The sequence below is a fragment of the Chiloscyllium punctatum genome, chromosome 4, assembly GCF_047496795.1.
Source record: "Chiloscyllium punctatum isolate Juve2018m chromosome 4, sChiPun1.3, whole genome shotgun sequence".
Classification (NCBI taxonomy): Eukaryota; Metazoa; Chordata; class Chondrichthyes; order Orectolobiformes; family Hemiscylliidae; genus Chiloscyllium; species Chiloscyllium punctatum.
This window is the reverse complement of record NC_092742.1, coordinates 42,899,193-42,915,749: the sequence shown is the minus strand read 5'-3', so window position 1 is coordinate 42,915,749 and position 16,557 is coordinate 42,899,193.

Genomic DNA, 16,557 nt, shown 5'->3' with positions numbered 1-16,557 from the left:
GGTTTGAAGTATTAGAGGTCATCCATTACTAACATCCCAAATGCTCTCACTGAAACTCCAGCAACCTTTCTTGAACTTTGCTGGTCACTGGGCAGAATGACATATGTGGCAACAGTATTAGGAAAATATTTATTTGAAGACATTATTGGTTAGGACCTAGGAAAATGTATGGTTTTGTGACACATTTGACTCGATAAAGAAAATCAGACTTTTTCACCTGCAGATTGCTTCAATAATAACTGGATAGCCTGTATTGTCTGATGATAAGTAGTCAAATTTATATTCATATGCTTTTGGAAGGTGAATGGATGAGGCGACATGTCAAGATGGAGAGCGCGTTTGGAAGGCAGAAATTGGTTTATGAGTTAATCTCTGATATCTTCAGTTGTAATATTCTGCAGGTCTGCATCTTGTGCTTTTCCCTGCAAATTCTTTTCTTCAGAATCTTATGAAGTTTCTTGAAGATCCAATCCTATGGTCTATACCTCTGAATGGAGAACCTGTGGAATACATATCATGCTATCACCATGTGCAACACATTGCACGATTTCTTTTTGGGCTGTTATATTTGGACCAAGAATCTGAATCACAAAGATTAACTAAGGGGGACATAGTTTTGTCTATGACTATTCCTAGCTGAAAAATGTGTTGCTGGAAAAGCGCAGCAGGTCAGGCAGCATCCAAGGAGCAGGAGAATCGACGTTTCGGGCATAAGCCCTTCTTCAGGAATCCTGCACTTTTCCAGCAACACATTTTTCAGCTCTGATCTCCAGCATCTGCAGTCCTCACTTTCTCCCGATAACTATTCCTATACAGTATTTATCTTAGCAGGAAATGATACGTGGCATATTGGCAGCATCAATCAGATCACCAGTTATCACCAAGCCGCCAACAATTCATAGTATGGTTTTTGGACAGGTGAAGTTACTGTACTGAGCCACAGTGTGGTGATATAATATCTCTCTGGAAAGCATGCATACATTTGCATTTACTCATGGCATGGTCCATGGCATAGTGAATTTTCAGAAAATGGAACCGCATCGTGTTAAGAAGTGCCGTTGATTCATGGGGAGATGCCCTGAAGGTGATTTGACTGTAACCTATGTTTTCTCCTTTGTAAGAAACCTAACTTTGGCTGTAAAGCAAATAACTTGCTTATGTTGCATCCTATTGACAATGTTGAACTTGATATGAAATTAAAAATCACACAACACCAGGTTATAGTCCAACAGGTTTAATTGGAAGCACACTAGCGTTCGGAGCGTTGCTCTGAAAGCTAGTGTGCTTCCAATTAAACTGGTTGGACTATAACCTGGTGTTGTGTGATTTTTAACTTTGTACACCCCAGTCCAACACCGGTATCTCTAAATCAGAACTTGATATGAATACTGATCTTTCAGAAGAGGGCATCTGCTCAATACAGAAGTCTGAAACTAACAGGCAGAAATCTATCACCTATAACAACTAGAGGCAAACTAAATAGTCATTGTGGTCTTGATGGTCACAAGAAATGCAGGACCTCCTTTCCTTTGTAGATTTAAAAGCTGGCTGCAGCATTGGCCTGTGGCAGTTATATCTCTGCTATGTTTGCAGTAAGAATCCTATCTGTATCACAGGACCACTATTTAAATGACTAAGTAGTGCTGCCTACTGCCTACTACCAGAAGGAAAATGGCAGTTAATGTGCAGACAATAAATACTGCAACAACATTTTACCACTGATTGTGCCCTTTTCACACATCAAAATCAATTAATATCAATCTGATAATGTGCTATTTCTAACTCATTCTATAAAAATGCAATTACAGTTTTAATTAAAATATCAGTCAAAGAAAATGTTCAAATTTGCATTTTGTATCACTGATGCAAGGCGACCAGAGGAAACATTCCCAGAGTAGGACCAGAGTAGAGATTACACTTATTCAAATAAAGAGAAAATGATGTTCAGGTTGACTCAGGGCTGTCCACGTTTCATTTTGGAGTTGCACTGCAACAGGCCTTGGTAATTACCACAGCTCATGTTTTTAGTTAAGGAATTCAGATTAACATCAAAATAAAAAGAAAATGTTTTTAAAAATGAAAGTGGAAGTCAAAGCTAGATTGAACTTTAAAATTCTGGCCTGCAACATTAGTTTTTCCATTCTCAGTCAAGGAACTTACAACACTTATTGTGAGTCAAGTTGAAATGTCCATTTATTGTGCTTATCATGCCTGCTTAAAAATGTTCACTGACAGTAACAATTTTAGACTCTTAACTGTTTCTCTGAATAACATTTCTTCCTACTGTTGGTACATCTGACTCATTAGAACTGACTCATACTTTTCATTTGTATTTAAATATCCTTTCTCCTCTTCTAACTCTTTTGTTTCTTCCTCATCAAAGAATAGCCTGAAACTTAAATCCATGGCTTTACAGGAATATTTTAAATTCAGCTGTTAAAAGGAGCCTACAAGTAGCATGTCATATGGATCTTCCCATGAATTACAAGAATTAAAATGACATCAAAACTGGTCATATTATTCACAGTAACCCTATCCGACTGCCTCATAAATAAGGAGATAAATTCTTAAAAATCAATTTACATTGGTATAAGTCAATACAGGTTGACAGTTGCATTATAGACCTCATTAGTGGCTTATTTAACTTCCAGTAAGTTAAATCTCTTCACTAAAATTATACTATTGCCCCATTAGGCATAAAGAAGCCTAATTTCAGGATCCAATATGCTGCATCCGATAAATATAGAAAGAGCTTCTGACGTAAGATTGAGTCAGGCTATCTCTAGAATGGCTACCTAATACAGGCATTTGGCTCATTTCATTAATTACTGAGGGGCCTAACACCTAATTTGTAGATTCTTTGAGAAACTTGGTCAATGAGGACCAGGCTGTAGGCGTGCTGTCACCAATGGCATTCTGTCTTGGGTGTCTTCCAGTTATGATCTAGGGGACGTCTCTCTGAGAAAGCTCCATAGTTTCCATCTTTTCCTCCAGAATGAGTTTCATTTCTTTTCCTTGGTCTCTCTTTCATTCTTCTATCCCCACCCAATCACCTGATGGAAGGGTTTCCCAGTTTTGATTGAAAACTGAGTCCCTCCCAACTCATAACTCTGAGTCTCTCCTTCTCTTCAGGTCTCTTAACTGCTCTATGCAGCAGGGCTGAGTGTCCTAAATCTGCTCTCACTCCCTCACTGTCCTCACTCTGTATGCTCATCCATGCCATCTCAAGCTCCTGCACTAACTTCCAAGGCCCCTCATACAACCTGTGTAACCCAATAAACCTGTGTTTATCTATCCGCTGTGGCACCAGTTTCCTTCATGCCAATCTATTTTTCATCTACCCATCCTTCAATGCCTGGTATTTCACATGCCAATTTATGCCCCTATTCACACCCTCATGGTCTCTTATACTTTAGATGCCTCACTATGCCCATCTCCCATGGTCACTCATACACAAGAAGTTACTAATCATCCTGTGGTCCATTAAAGCTCCTCTATTCTTTAGTGCCAACTTATTTCTCCCACCCACCACGCTTTGCTCTTCCATCTGCAGGTAAACTCATTTATTACCTGGCATGAGCATTAATCAAGAGGCATCAGGACAAAATATAAAGATACCTGTCAATTAGTTATGCCACACTGAAAAAAAGCACATTCTCATTGATGCAAAACAAACATCCAATGTAGTGAATTTGAACAGACAAATCCTTTATGATGATTTAAGTGTTCAGTTACTTATGTAATGAAATATTTCGCTTAATTGGTTAATATTTTATCAAATACAAATCAAACTTAAAGCTACACATTATTTTAGGATCCAAGTTGCTAAATGACAATAGTGTATAATGAACCTTTCCTAATTTTGATGGGCTAAACATTTTTAGTTCCAATCACTTTGAAGATTTCTATCCAAACTCTTCTGATTTGGAAGCTCGACATATTCTACAGCTTTACATACCAAAACACTTTGGCAATAGTGATTGCTTCACCCGAATTAAAAGCTTAATTTTTATGCTAGGAGAAACCATACTACTTATGAACTGAGCTCTTTAATATTTAGAACTTAAGTTCCTTCTGCTGGAACCTTCTGTTGTGAAGTCAAAACTAAACTAATTGCTTCCTAACCTGTTGTAAACTCTGCTGTGTGGACATTCCATCCATGATATGAAAGGCACTCTGTGACGCACTTGATTGCAGTCGCACACTTTTGTGGAATTGATTAACTTAGGTTTCTGCTCCAAATGACTTTTTGACTTGTTTTTAAAAAGAATTACCCTCACAGTAGCAACCCATATCCATCTAAAATCCAAATCTCAAAATATATTGAGATTGTATTCATATCATCACAATCTGCACTCCATTGAGGGAAACAGTATCATTCATCTCTTTTAATATTCATCAATTGGCATTGCTAACTAGGCCAGTACTTATAGACTATCCCTAATTACCACTGAGAAGGTGGTGATTAACCATCTTCCGAAGCCTCTGTCCATGTGGTGTGGGTACACCAATTGGTACGCCTTTAAGGAGGGATTTCCAGGATTTTGGCTTAGTGACAGTAAAGGAATGATGGCATTACTCCAAGTCAGGATGGTGTGCATCTTGGAGGGGAATTTACAGACAGTGGTGTTCCCATGCACATGCTGCTATTTTGCTTTAAGATTGTAGAAGTTGCAGGTTTGCAAATCAAGTGGTCTGCTTTGCCTTGCATGGTGTCGAAATTCTTTAATGTTCATGATTTGGAGATGCCGGTGTTGGACTGGAGAGTACAAAGTTAAAAAACAAACAACACCAGGTTATAGTCCAACAGGTTTAATTGGAAGCACTAGTTTTCGGAGCGCTGCTCCTTCGTCAGGTGGTTGTGGGATATAAGATTGTAAGACACTGAATTTATAGCAAAGGTTTACAGTGGGATGTAACTGAAATTATATATTGAAAAAGACCTGGGTTGTTTGTTAAGTTTCTCGTCTTTTAGAATGGGCATGTTGGTTTCAGTTCTTCCATATGTAAATTCCAGAACATTCTTAAAGTTACATTCTCAAATGAATTTTAATAACAGGTGCCATGTTGGCCCAGATAATGCTTTGAAGGCGTGAGGTGCCCTGTGTGAGGCTACTGTGCCCCAATGTCCAGACTGATTCTAATCTAAAAAAGGAATTAACAAAAACTTACATGGATTCATGCAGTTTTGAGCAAAATAAAATGTAATTCTGCAAGTACAAATTCACCCCACAAAAATGTGTGTGTGTGTGTGTGCATGTGTGGGGGTATGAGTGTCTGCGAGAAAGTGTGAGTGTGTGTATGTATGTGAGTGTAAAGGGGTATAAGTCTGTGAGAGGGTGCATGTGTGAGTGTGGGAGTATATGTCAGAGCATATGAGAGAGAGCTTGTGTATGAGAGAGAGTCTGCTTGAGTGTATGGGTCTGTAGGAGTGTGTGTGTGTGTGTGTCTGTCTGCCTGGCTATGTCTGTGTGTGTCTGTCTGTGACAGAGTCATGTGAATCGGCCAACATTGTCTATATCATATGATGCAGACAAGGATGCCCTACGGTGTGGTACATTAGCGAGACCGAGCAGAAGCTATGACAACAGATGAATGGACACCGCACGACAATCAACAGACAGGCGTGTTTCCTTCCAGTCGGAGAACACTTCAGCAATCCAGGACATTCAACCTCGGAACTTCAGGTGACCATCCTCCGAGGTGGACTTCAGGGCAGGCAACAACACAAAGTGGCCAAGCAGGGGCTGATAGCCAAGTTCGGTACCCATGGGGATGGCCTCAACCGGGACCTTGGGTTCATGTGACACTACAGGTGACCCCACTGCACTATGCACGCATACACATGCACACACACCCCTACAAACCCATACACTCATGCAGACCCTCTCTCATACACAAGCTCTCTCTCATGTGCTCCCACACTCGCACATGCACCCTCTCACAGATTTATACCCCTTTCACTCACACTCACACACATACACATCATCACACTCTCTCACACACACTCATCCCCTCCCGCGCACACATACCTGCATGCACGCACACACACACACACACAGACACAGACACACATATATATATAGCTTTGTGGGGTGAATTTGTACTTGCAGAATTACATTTTATTTTGCTCAAAAACTGCATGAATCCATGTAAGATTCTGTAAATCTCTTTTTTAGATTAGAATCAGTCTGAACATTGGGGCACAGACAGCCTCACACAGGGCACCTCATGCCTTCAAAGCATTATCTGAGCCAACATGGCACCTATTATTATTAAAGTTCACTTGAGAATGTAACTTTAAGAAAGTTCTGGAATTTACATATGAAAGAACTGAAACCAACATGCCCATTCTAAAAGATGAGAGACTTAACAAACAATCCAGGTCTTTTTCTATATATAATTTCAGTTACATCACACTGTAAACTTTTGCTATAAATTCTGTGACCTATAATCTTATACTCCACAACCACCTGATGAAGGAGCAGTGCACCAAAAGCTAGTGCTTCCAAGTAAACCTGTTGGACCATAACCTGCTGTTGTGTGATTTTTAACTTGTTTAATGTTGTTTGAGATGCACTCATGCAGCCAAGTGGAATGTATTCTGTCACATTTCTGACCTGTTACATTATGGAATTATTATCATAATAGTGAATGTAGACATGCAAAAATAAAGAAGCTCTTTTGAGGTCAAATTGGTTGCTCTGCAGTAGTTGCTTGGCATGATTACAAAATGAGAAAGTTGCCAGTTTCATGATTTCTAAAGATTGCCTTAGTGGCCATTTAAAAGGCACACCCTGTGGAGGAACAGAGAATCACTGACAGTAGGTCTAGGTATCTGTATTTAGCTGTGGATTTGCAGATGCCAGTAGTTGTTGTCAGTTTCACAGGACAATGATGATGAATGCTGACAGTTCCATCATCTTTACACCTAAAAAACCAAGACCATTTATTTCTACTTCACTACTATGCATAAAATTAGTGGACATTCTTTGTCAGAGGTGCACATGTTTTGGTCAATTTTCATTCTGCTCTGTATTAAAGCCAATTGAGTTCAGGCCACACAAGGGTTTTGTTTTGAGTCGTTTATATTCAGTTTGCCAGTTGCGATCATTGATCTTTCCTGAAAAGTGTACTTGGGAACTACTAAGGTTTAAGGCTGGGGCTTGTCACTTAAAGTCAAAGAGTGTGGTGCTGGAAAAGCACAGATGGTCAGTCAGCATCCAAGGAGCAGGAGAGTCGACATCTTGAGCATAAGCTCTTCATCGCTCTCCTTCTCCTTGGATACTGCCTGACCAGCTGTGCTTTTCCAGCACCACAATCTTCAACTGTGACCTCCAGCATCTGCAGTCCTCACTTTCTCCTAGCTTGTCACAAAGTTCAGCAATGCCCACTTGTTTTCAAGTCATTAAAATTGCACTCTCAGAACCAACAACAACCACAGTTCCTTCTTTTTTACATCAAATAATCTCTCGTGGTTATTAAATATAATATTTGAGTGCCACAATGCAACTTATTCAGAGAAAATTGCTAGTTTTATAACTATTTTTATACACAAAACCCAGAGACATCCTAATCAGTCCTGCATTAAACAGGACTGTTGTTATTAAAGAATTGCATTTTTAAAATAACTTTAAAAATATGTATGTGGTTTCACTGTATATGTTTAGATTTTGAGTTCTAGAAAGCTGAGAAATTAAGGAACTATGTGGAATCACAGATTATTTCTTTATTCATGTCTTTTCACTCATTTTTGGTAGGGAACCCAACATTGCTATATTTTGTCAGGGAAATAATTCTGATTGCTATGAGTAACATTAATAGTAAACACATTCTTTCCATGTACATTTCAATTTCACCATGTATCATGACCAGAGAAGACAATACTATCAAAGGACTAAAAGACATTTGCAAAATATTTCAATCTTGTTTGCATGGGAATTTTGGATCTCCAAGTGTCACCAAGAGATACGAATGGTTAGGGTGAGGTAAAAGTACCACTGTCCAAAGCAATTCATTCAGAATACTGAAAGAACATTGATTTGATACATGCATGTGAAGATTGAGTTTAACCCTTACTTGCCAAGTCTTGTAAATAGATTCAAACTTGGATGGCCAAACAGAAATGAAAAGGCACAAGGCAGAATCTCACAGGCACTTGAACAACACTGGTTACAGCAAGATTTGCAGTAGAATCGTATGAACAATTCGGTAAGACCTATCTTAACATCAGGAGCAACTCACTGCATCTCTTGCATATCTGCTGTGTGTCGAGGCAAATTTCTTGCTGGGCAGCAGTGAGTCACCTATTAAGGGGGACTGTTGCTTATTAACAGCACATCTGCCTTATTAATTTATAGTTTCCTATCCTAACAAGTGTATCAAATGAACTAGATAACAAGAATTCTCAAAATGGAAGTCAGATCAAGTTTCTGACTGTTACTAATTGCACAACTTCAGAAAACTAAATTCTTAGCACTATAATTTTAAGTTCCAAATCAACTGTACGGAAGTTTGCAAGTTATTTTCTAATTTTAGTTTGGAAATCGAGTAGATTATACCAACTTATATGGGTTTGGATCTTCTTCTTCTTGACTTCCCTATCAGCGGGCAGGTCTCATCTACAGCATTATGATCCGTACGACTGGTCGGGCAAGGATGCCCCAGAGGTATGGGGATCATACTATGTTGCCACCAATCTGATCCACACCAACCATCAGACCCTTCAGTCTAACCCGTCCATGCCGACCAGATATCCCAACCCAATCTAGACCCAAGTGCCAGCACCTGTCCCATATCCCTCCAAACCCTTCCTATTCATATATCCATCCAGATGCCTTTTAAATATTGCAATTGTACCAGCCTCCACCACTTCCTCTGGCAGCTCATTCCATACATGTACCACCCTCTGTGTGAAAAGGTTGCCTCTTAGATCTCTTTTATATCTCTCCCCTCCACCCTAAATCTATGCCCTCTAATTCTGGACTCCCCGACCCCAGGGAAAAGACTTTGTCTATTTATTCTATCCATGCCCCTCATGATTTTGTAAACCTCTATAAGGTCACCCCTCAACCTCCGACGCTCCAGGGAAAACAGCACCAGCCTGTTCAGCCTCTCCATATAGCTCAAATCCTCCAACCCTGGCAACATCCTTGTAAATTTTTCTGAACCCTTTCAAGTTTCACAACATCTTTCCGGAAGGAGACCAGAATTGCACACAATATTCCAACAGTGGCCTAACCAATGTCCTGTACAGCTGCAACATGACCTCCCAACTCCTGTACTCTGACCAATAAAAGAAAGCATAACAAACACCTTCCTCACTATCCTATCTACCTGTGACTCCACTTTCAAGGAGCTATGAACCTGCACTCCAAGGTCTCTTTGTTCAGCAACACTCCCTTGGACCTTACCATTAAATGTATAGGTCCTGCTAAGAGTTGCTTTCCCAAAATGCAGCACCACGCATTTATCTGAATTAAACTCCATCTGCCACTTCTCAGTCCATTGGCCCATCTGGTCAAGATCCTGTTGTAATCTGAGGTAACCTTCTTCGCCGTCCACTACACCTCCAATTTTGGTGTCATCTGCAAACTTACTAACTGTACCTCTTATGCTCGCATCCAAATCATTTATGTAAATGACAAAAAGTAGAGGATCCAGCACCGATCCTTGTGGCACTCCACTGGTCACAGGCCTAGAGTCTGAAAAACAACCCTCCACCACCACCCTCTGTCTTCTACCTTTGAGCAAGTTCTGTATCCAAATGACTCTCCTTCTCAACCTCTCCCCTTGCTTGAGGCAAGTTGATCCTCAGGCAAAGTCACCACCACTTATTTCTCTCTCGTGAGAGAGCAACCCTATGGTTTGGTCAGACTATAGCGACTTTTTAGTCCTGTGTTGTAGCAACACCAGTTTTTCACCTAATTGTTAGGAAATTCTTTTTCTGGTGTGCTCTTCCACACCAAATAAACAAAGGTTGGTCCCCTGAATTAATGGTGATTGACGGTAACCATACAGTTACAGTTTGTGGTCATACACAGTTATACTGATGTTGATAGCACCTCAACTCAATATACAGATTATTTGGCCATTTTCTCATTGCTGTTTGTGGGAGTTTGCTATGTGCAAATCCACAGCCATGTTCCCTGTATTACAATCCTGACCAGATTTCAAAAGTACCCAATGGATGGAAGATGTCAAGTCATGGAAGATGCTACTTCTTTCTTTTCTCTTTACTTTCTTTTCCTTCTTTCATTTCTTCTATCCTTCCCACTGTTTAACCTCGCAACCTGATTCACATTTATCAAGACTCTCATGGTAACAGTAATTTACAATATAACAGTGACTAGACTTCAATAGTACTACATTCATTGTAAAGCACTTTGGAATATCTTGAGATCTTGAAAGGCTATTTCGAGGGATATGGGCCAAATGCTGGCAAATGGGACTTGATTAGTTTAGCATATTTGGTTGGCATTGCCGATTTGGACAGAAGGGTCTGTTTCTGTGCTGTACATCTCTATGACTCCACAACTCTAGGTGATGAAGCTACAACATAGGGCTAAAGCTAAACAAGTAAAATATTGTATTACAAAAAGAACTAAGTACGTTCAGATCATGATTTGGAGATGCCAGTGTTGGACTGGGGTGTACAAAGTTAAAAATCACACAACACCAGGATAAAGTCCAACAGGTTGTCCACCTGATGAAGGAGCAACATTCAGAAAACTAGTGATTCCAATTAAATCTGTTGGACTATAACCTGGTGTTGTGTGATTTTTAACTATGTTCAGATCCAGTGGCTTAGATCAAAGCACTCTAGTCTCTGCTGCACCTAGTCAAAGATGATGGAGGAGTCCAGCATGGTAGTGTATGACAAGAATAAATTGTCAAACGTCCTCAGCAAGAAGTGGATGATCCATCTTGGCATCATTCTTAGGTCCCTAGCATAATAGATGCCAGACCTTATCGAATGTGATTCACTTCACATGACATCAAGAGACTGCTAAACATTGGATACAGCAAAGGCTCTGGACTTTGACAACATTCAGTAGTATCAATGAAGATGTGCTCTAAAACTCAACTCTCTGCAAGAGAATAAGATTTTTCGTACTGTCAAATCAACATTTTCAGAGAAGTTATCACACATCTGTGGAGCAGGTGGGACTGGAACCTGACCCTGATGATCCAGAGATAGAGACATTATTGTGTGCCATGAGAACCCTAACAGAATAGGATAATGTCCTCAATATAACTATCTTTAGCTGCCTCATCAATGATCTTTCCTGCATCCTCATAAATGAGGATGTTCACTAATGATGCACAATGTTCAGCACCATTTGTGACCATGCCACACAAGTGCCAGGCAAAGGGCTGTTGGAGCAATAGCTGTTTATTTGACCTACCCACAGAAGGTCTTTCAGTTTTACAAACAGACTGTGCAGCACATAGAATCCTGCATTTTTAGTGACAAGTATCATTTTTATGCCTTCATGCTACAAGCAAGGTTTGATGAACATAAAGTTGAAAAGGATATGGTGAAGGCTATTAAGCTGCTGAAAGTTGGTGAGGAAGAATTCCGGATAATGCAGCATTCTCAGCATTCATTTTCCTTGATTTAGCAGGAGGCACTTCTTAAGCGAGATATGTTGCCACAGGACATTTGCATCTTATTTGGATTATTGGCATCCATCTGAAAAGATAACGTATCAGATTATTTTGCCGAGAGAGAGTAACGGAAGAAGCTACGCTGGGAAGCTGAGTTGGGAGAAAAAGACGTGAAGCAGCTGCTGGAGGAAGTGACTGATCATCCTCAGAGTGAGGCTCTGCCCCTTCTTATAACATGATGACCTTCCACCACTGTGATGAAATAGTTTCATAAGATACTATGAATGTCCAACATAGAAGGATATCTGATATTCTGGATAAAAATAAAATAATCCCAGCCATGTCATCAGGAGACTATCAAAAGTGATGTCTACACCATTTCAAAATGTTTCTGTGAACATTATGAAATCTAAAAAATAGCTGCAATTTTTTAAAAATTGCAGCTAAATGACATGTAGAACAGAACAGCTCACTTGAATGCCACTTCATTGAACACCTTAAATTCTCACCAACTCACCGATGCACAGTGACAAGCAGCATGTATCATCTGCCCAATGTGCTGCAACATCTCGCCACTGAATTCTACAAGAATACCACTCAAACCCATGACCTTCACCACATGGAAGATCAAGCACAGCTGACACAAGGGAACATCATCATTCGTAGGTTTCCTTCCAAGTCACGCATGATCCTGACCTGTATTTACATTACTGTCACTGAACCAAGATCCTGTAATTCCCTTCCTAACAGCATTGTGGTTATATATTTAGTACACACAGTAATTGAAGAAGGCAGCTCAGCCCTTGCTTCTGAACACTAATTAGTGATGAGCAGCAAATTCTGGTGTAGCTAACAGTACCAACATCCCAAGATTGAATAATAACAAAAGAATTAGCTGCACCTCTTGTCAAGCTGTTCCAGTATGGTAAGGCTAACAGTGTGGTGCTGAAAAAGCACAGCAGATCAGGCAGCATCCGAGGAGCAGGAGAATCAACATTTCAGAAATAAGCCCTTCGTCAGGAATGAGGCTTGTCAGCTAGGAGGCTGAGAGATAAATGGGAGGGGGGGTGAGGTTGGGGGGAAATTAGCTGCGAATGCCATAGGTAGATGAAGGTGAGGGAGAAGGTGATAGATCAGAGAGGAGGTTGGAGAGGATAGATGGGAAAGGTTTTGGACAGGTCAGGAGGGCAGTGTCAAGTTGGAGGCTTGGGACTGGTATAATATAGGGGGAGGTGAAATGAGGAAACTGGTGAAATCCACATTGATCCCATGTGATTGCAGGTCCCAAGGCAGAATATGAGGCATTCTTCCTCCAGAACGGGTGGTAAAAGTTTAGCGATGGAGGAGGCCCAGGACCTGCATGTCCTTGACGGAGTGAGAGGGGGAGTTGAAGTGTTCAACCATGGAGCTGTGCGGGTGTCCCAGAGATGTTCTCTGAAACGATGCGCAAGTAGGCGTCCTGTCTCCCCAATGTACAGGAAACCACACCGGGTGCAATGGATACAGTAGATGACATTGTTGGAGGTACAGACAAATTTCTGGCAGATGTGGAAGGATCCTTTGGGGCCTTGGACGGAGACGAAGTTCCTGTACCCCCACCAATGTCATCTATCTGTTGCACCTGATGGGGTTTCCTCTACATCGGGGAGACAGGACGTCCACTTGCAGATGTTTCAGAGAACATCTCTGGGACAACCGCACCAACCAACCCCACTGCCCCGTGGCTGAACCTTTCAATTCCCCCTTCCACTCCGCCAAGGACATGCAGGTCCTAGGCCTTTTCCGTCACCAAACCATTACCACCCGATGCCTGGAGGAAGGATGCCTCGTATTCCACCTTGGGATTCTGCAACTGTACATCATCAATGTGGATTTCAACTATTTTCTCATTTCCCTTGCCCCCCATATTATCCCAGTCCCAAGCCTCCAACTCAATACTGCCCTCCTGACCTGACAATCACCTTTCCCATCTATCTGCTCCACCCCCCTCTCCAACCTATCACTTTCTCCCTCACCATCATCTACCTATCACATTCTCAGCTACCTTCCCCCAACCTCCCCACCCACCCATTTATCTCCCAGCCTCCTGGTCCACAAACCTCATTCCTGTTAAAGGGCTTATTCCCGAAACGTCGATTCTCCTGCTCCTCAAATGCTGCCTGACCTGCTGTGCTTTTCCAGCACCACATTCTCGACTCTGATTTCCAGCATCTGCAGTCCTCACTTTCTCCCAATAAGGCTGATAGTATGTAGCCAACAATGTGGAAAATTGTTCAGGTATGTCCAGCTGACAAACGTGGGAGATGTATTCCATTTGCCCAATTACTATCCTCTCAGTCTTCTCTTGTATTCTGCCAGGGTTACTTTGCCTCAGACCTCATTAGAGTACATGAATAAAAAAGTTGAACTCCAGAAGTGGGGTGAGAATGAAAGGTAGAGGGAGACAGCTTGACATTCTCTGTTTAAGAAGACATACCAAGCTGCTGGCAATGTGTCATAGGTGAGGTAGCTCAACAAATATACATTATTCTGCCTTGGGGAGACTCTAGTTCACAGAGACATTTCCTGTTTGTGGGGCCATCAGGTATGCACTCACTGTCCACAACTTTCCGTACATCACAATTGCAATACATAACCCATGTTATTATTGTTAATATTTATTTGTTAGTTAGTAGTATATAACTCAATAGAATCACTTGAGGTCAATTATTGATTTGCTGATAAATTTGTTTTATTTTCAAATGGCTTAGTAATTAATTACTATTTATTAAAATTATTTAATATCGTATGGATCTCTATAATGTTGGTTATCTCAAATTGTTCTATTTTATTTCATTAAATTTATTTAGAGTATTTAGCCTTAAAGATCAATCTGTAAACTTGAAGGATTCATTTCAAACTAATCAATGAGTTTCACTTCTTTATTAGCAAAGGATAAAAACAATTTTGCACGGTTACAAACATCACCATTTTTAAGTATAGTAACAACCTAAACAAAACCCACTGTCTTCAAGTTGGATTTTATGTAAATACTTTAATGATTCTTAAATTATCCAACACAGCACATTCAGTTGCTGAGCTTTAGCCTGCAAAGTCCTAATGACCCTATGTAAAACATGTGTTAGCATCCATCACAGAACATATCTTTAATAATACAAAGAAATTAAAGCTGAATTCAAAGGAAAGGCAAATATCTATTACTAAAGAATGCTCCAAGAAGCTTGATTTCCACTTCTGTGCCAAATACTGTACTTATTTTTTTCCAATTGTCAATAATTTCTATTAAACCAAACTTTTCCCAAGACTACAATGATCAATGTTCCTCTAGGACCTGGTGAAGCTTTTATAATGCCTTTCTCACATTCTTGATCAGAATATAAAAATGTTTGTCATTTTCACTAATCTCATGCTTTTTCCTCCATTTTACATTAAAAGCATACTTGCCATAATTTATTTGTTGACATGGTAATAGTCAGTACTTTTTTCTTTTTCTTTGTTTGCTTTTTTCCTTTTAACTTATAATTGTACCACCTTAAAATTAATTTTCTCCTCCTGACATTTTACTTCAGTGATTTCAAAATGTTCTTGCCTTATTCTTTCCCTCATCTTAGAGAATTCAGGCTTTTAAAATCTGAATTACCTTTACTTAATCATTACTTTCTAATGTATATTTATAAAGCTGTGTAGTGACTGCACTATGGGTTTGGCTCTTCACCTTTGTGACTTAATTTAAAGAATCTGTTCACTCTCAATTACAATTGCAGGTTACAGAGATGATTAAAATTCAATTATGTGAAGCGCAGGTAATAAATGTATACCTTTATGCAGCTTACAGCACTGGTTACTGCAGCTGGTCTCCTTTCAGATATAATCATGTTTATTGACAGTAAGTAAATATTATGTAAACACGCCATTGTTTCATTAACAGTGAATGTTATTAGTTCATTGAAAGAAGAGGGTTTCTTGGCAGAGATAATGGCGTTTCACTCTTCCATGTCAGTAAATGCAATACATGATCTGCCCACTATACGGCACCACTACTGCACTGAAACGTGCACAATGAATTACTGCACAACCCATACCTGCATTTTAGTGAGCTTATCAGTTATAACTACAGAAAAATACATTTTATTGTAACTTCTAACAAATCTTTTCAGTTCCATGTTGCCTTTTACAGATCATCTCTGGAAAATTGCTACTGAATAGCTTTCCAATACACGTTTCCTACGTCAAAGTGAAACTATATAAACATGATTTGGGGACAGGATGGCAGCTTGTTATCCTTTGCCACTGGAATCTGTTCAATCCTAGGTTAATCCAATTATATAATGCTCGCATTTCTTTCCGATGGCTATGTACAACCACAGAATGTTGCAACCCTCCAGACCATTTAATAAGTTTTTACCAATGTTCTCCTCAACCTAAACCACCTAATCTCACCACATTCTTGTTTACCCCTAATTATTTAATATTGATATTTTTTAAACTACTATCTAATTTTATATAAGATCCTGAATGGTCTTGAGGTGGACATTAAATAGATATTTTTTTCTGATGGGTGAATCCAGAACTAAGGGGCAATGTTTTAAAATTACAGGTAGGGCAAAGGTGAGGAAATTATTTTTCTCAGTGGGTGAGTTGGCGGGGGGGGGGGGGGGGGGTGTTGTATGGCTTCAGAATTCTCTGCTTTAAAAGGTGGTGGAGGTGGGGTCATTGGATATTTTTAAACAGGGAGATAGATAGATTCTTGTTAAGCAAGGGAATCAAAGATTATTGGGAGTGGATGGGAATTCGAAACACCAACATATCAGCCACAAATTTATTGAATAGCAGTGCAGGCTTGAGAGCCAAATGATCTAATTCCTATGCTCATATGTAGAATTGTTGTTGATACATGTTTGCAAAGTTCTTAACTCTGGCAATGTATCCCATCCATCCTAACTACCT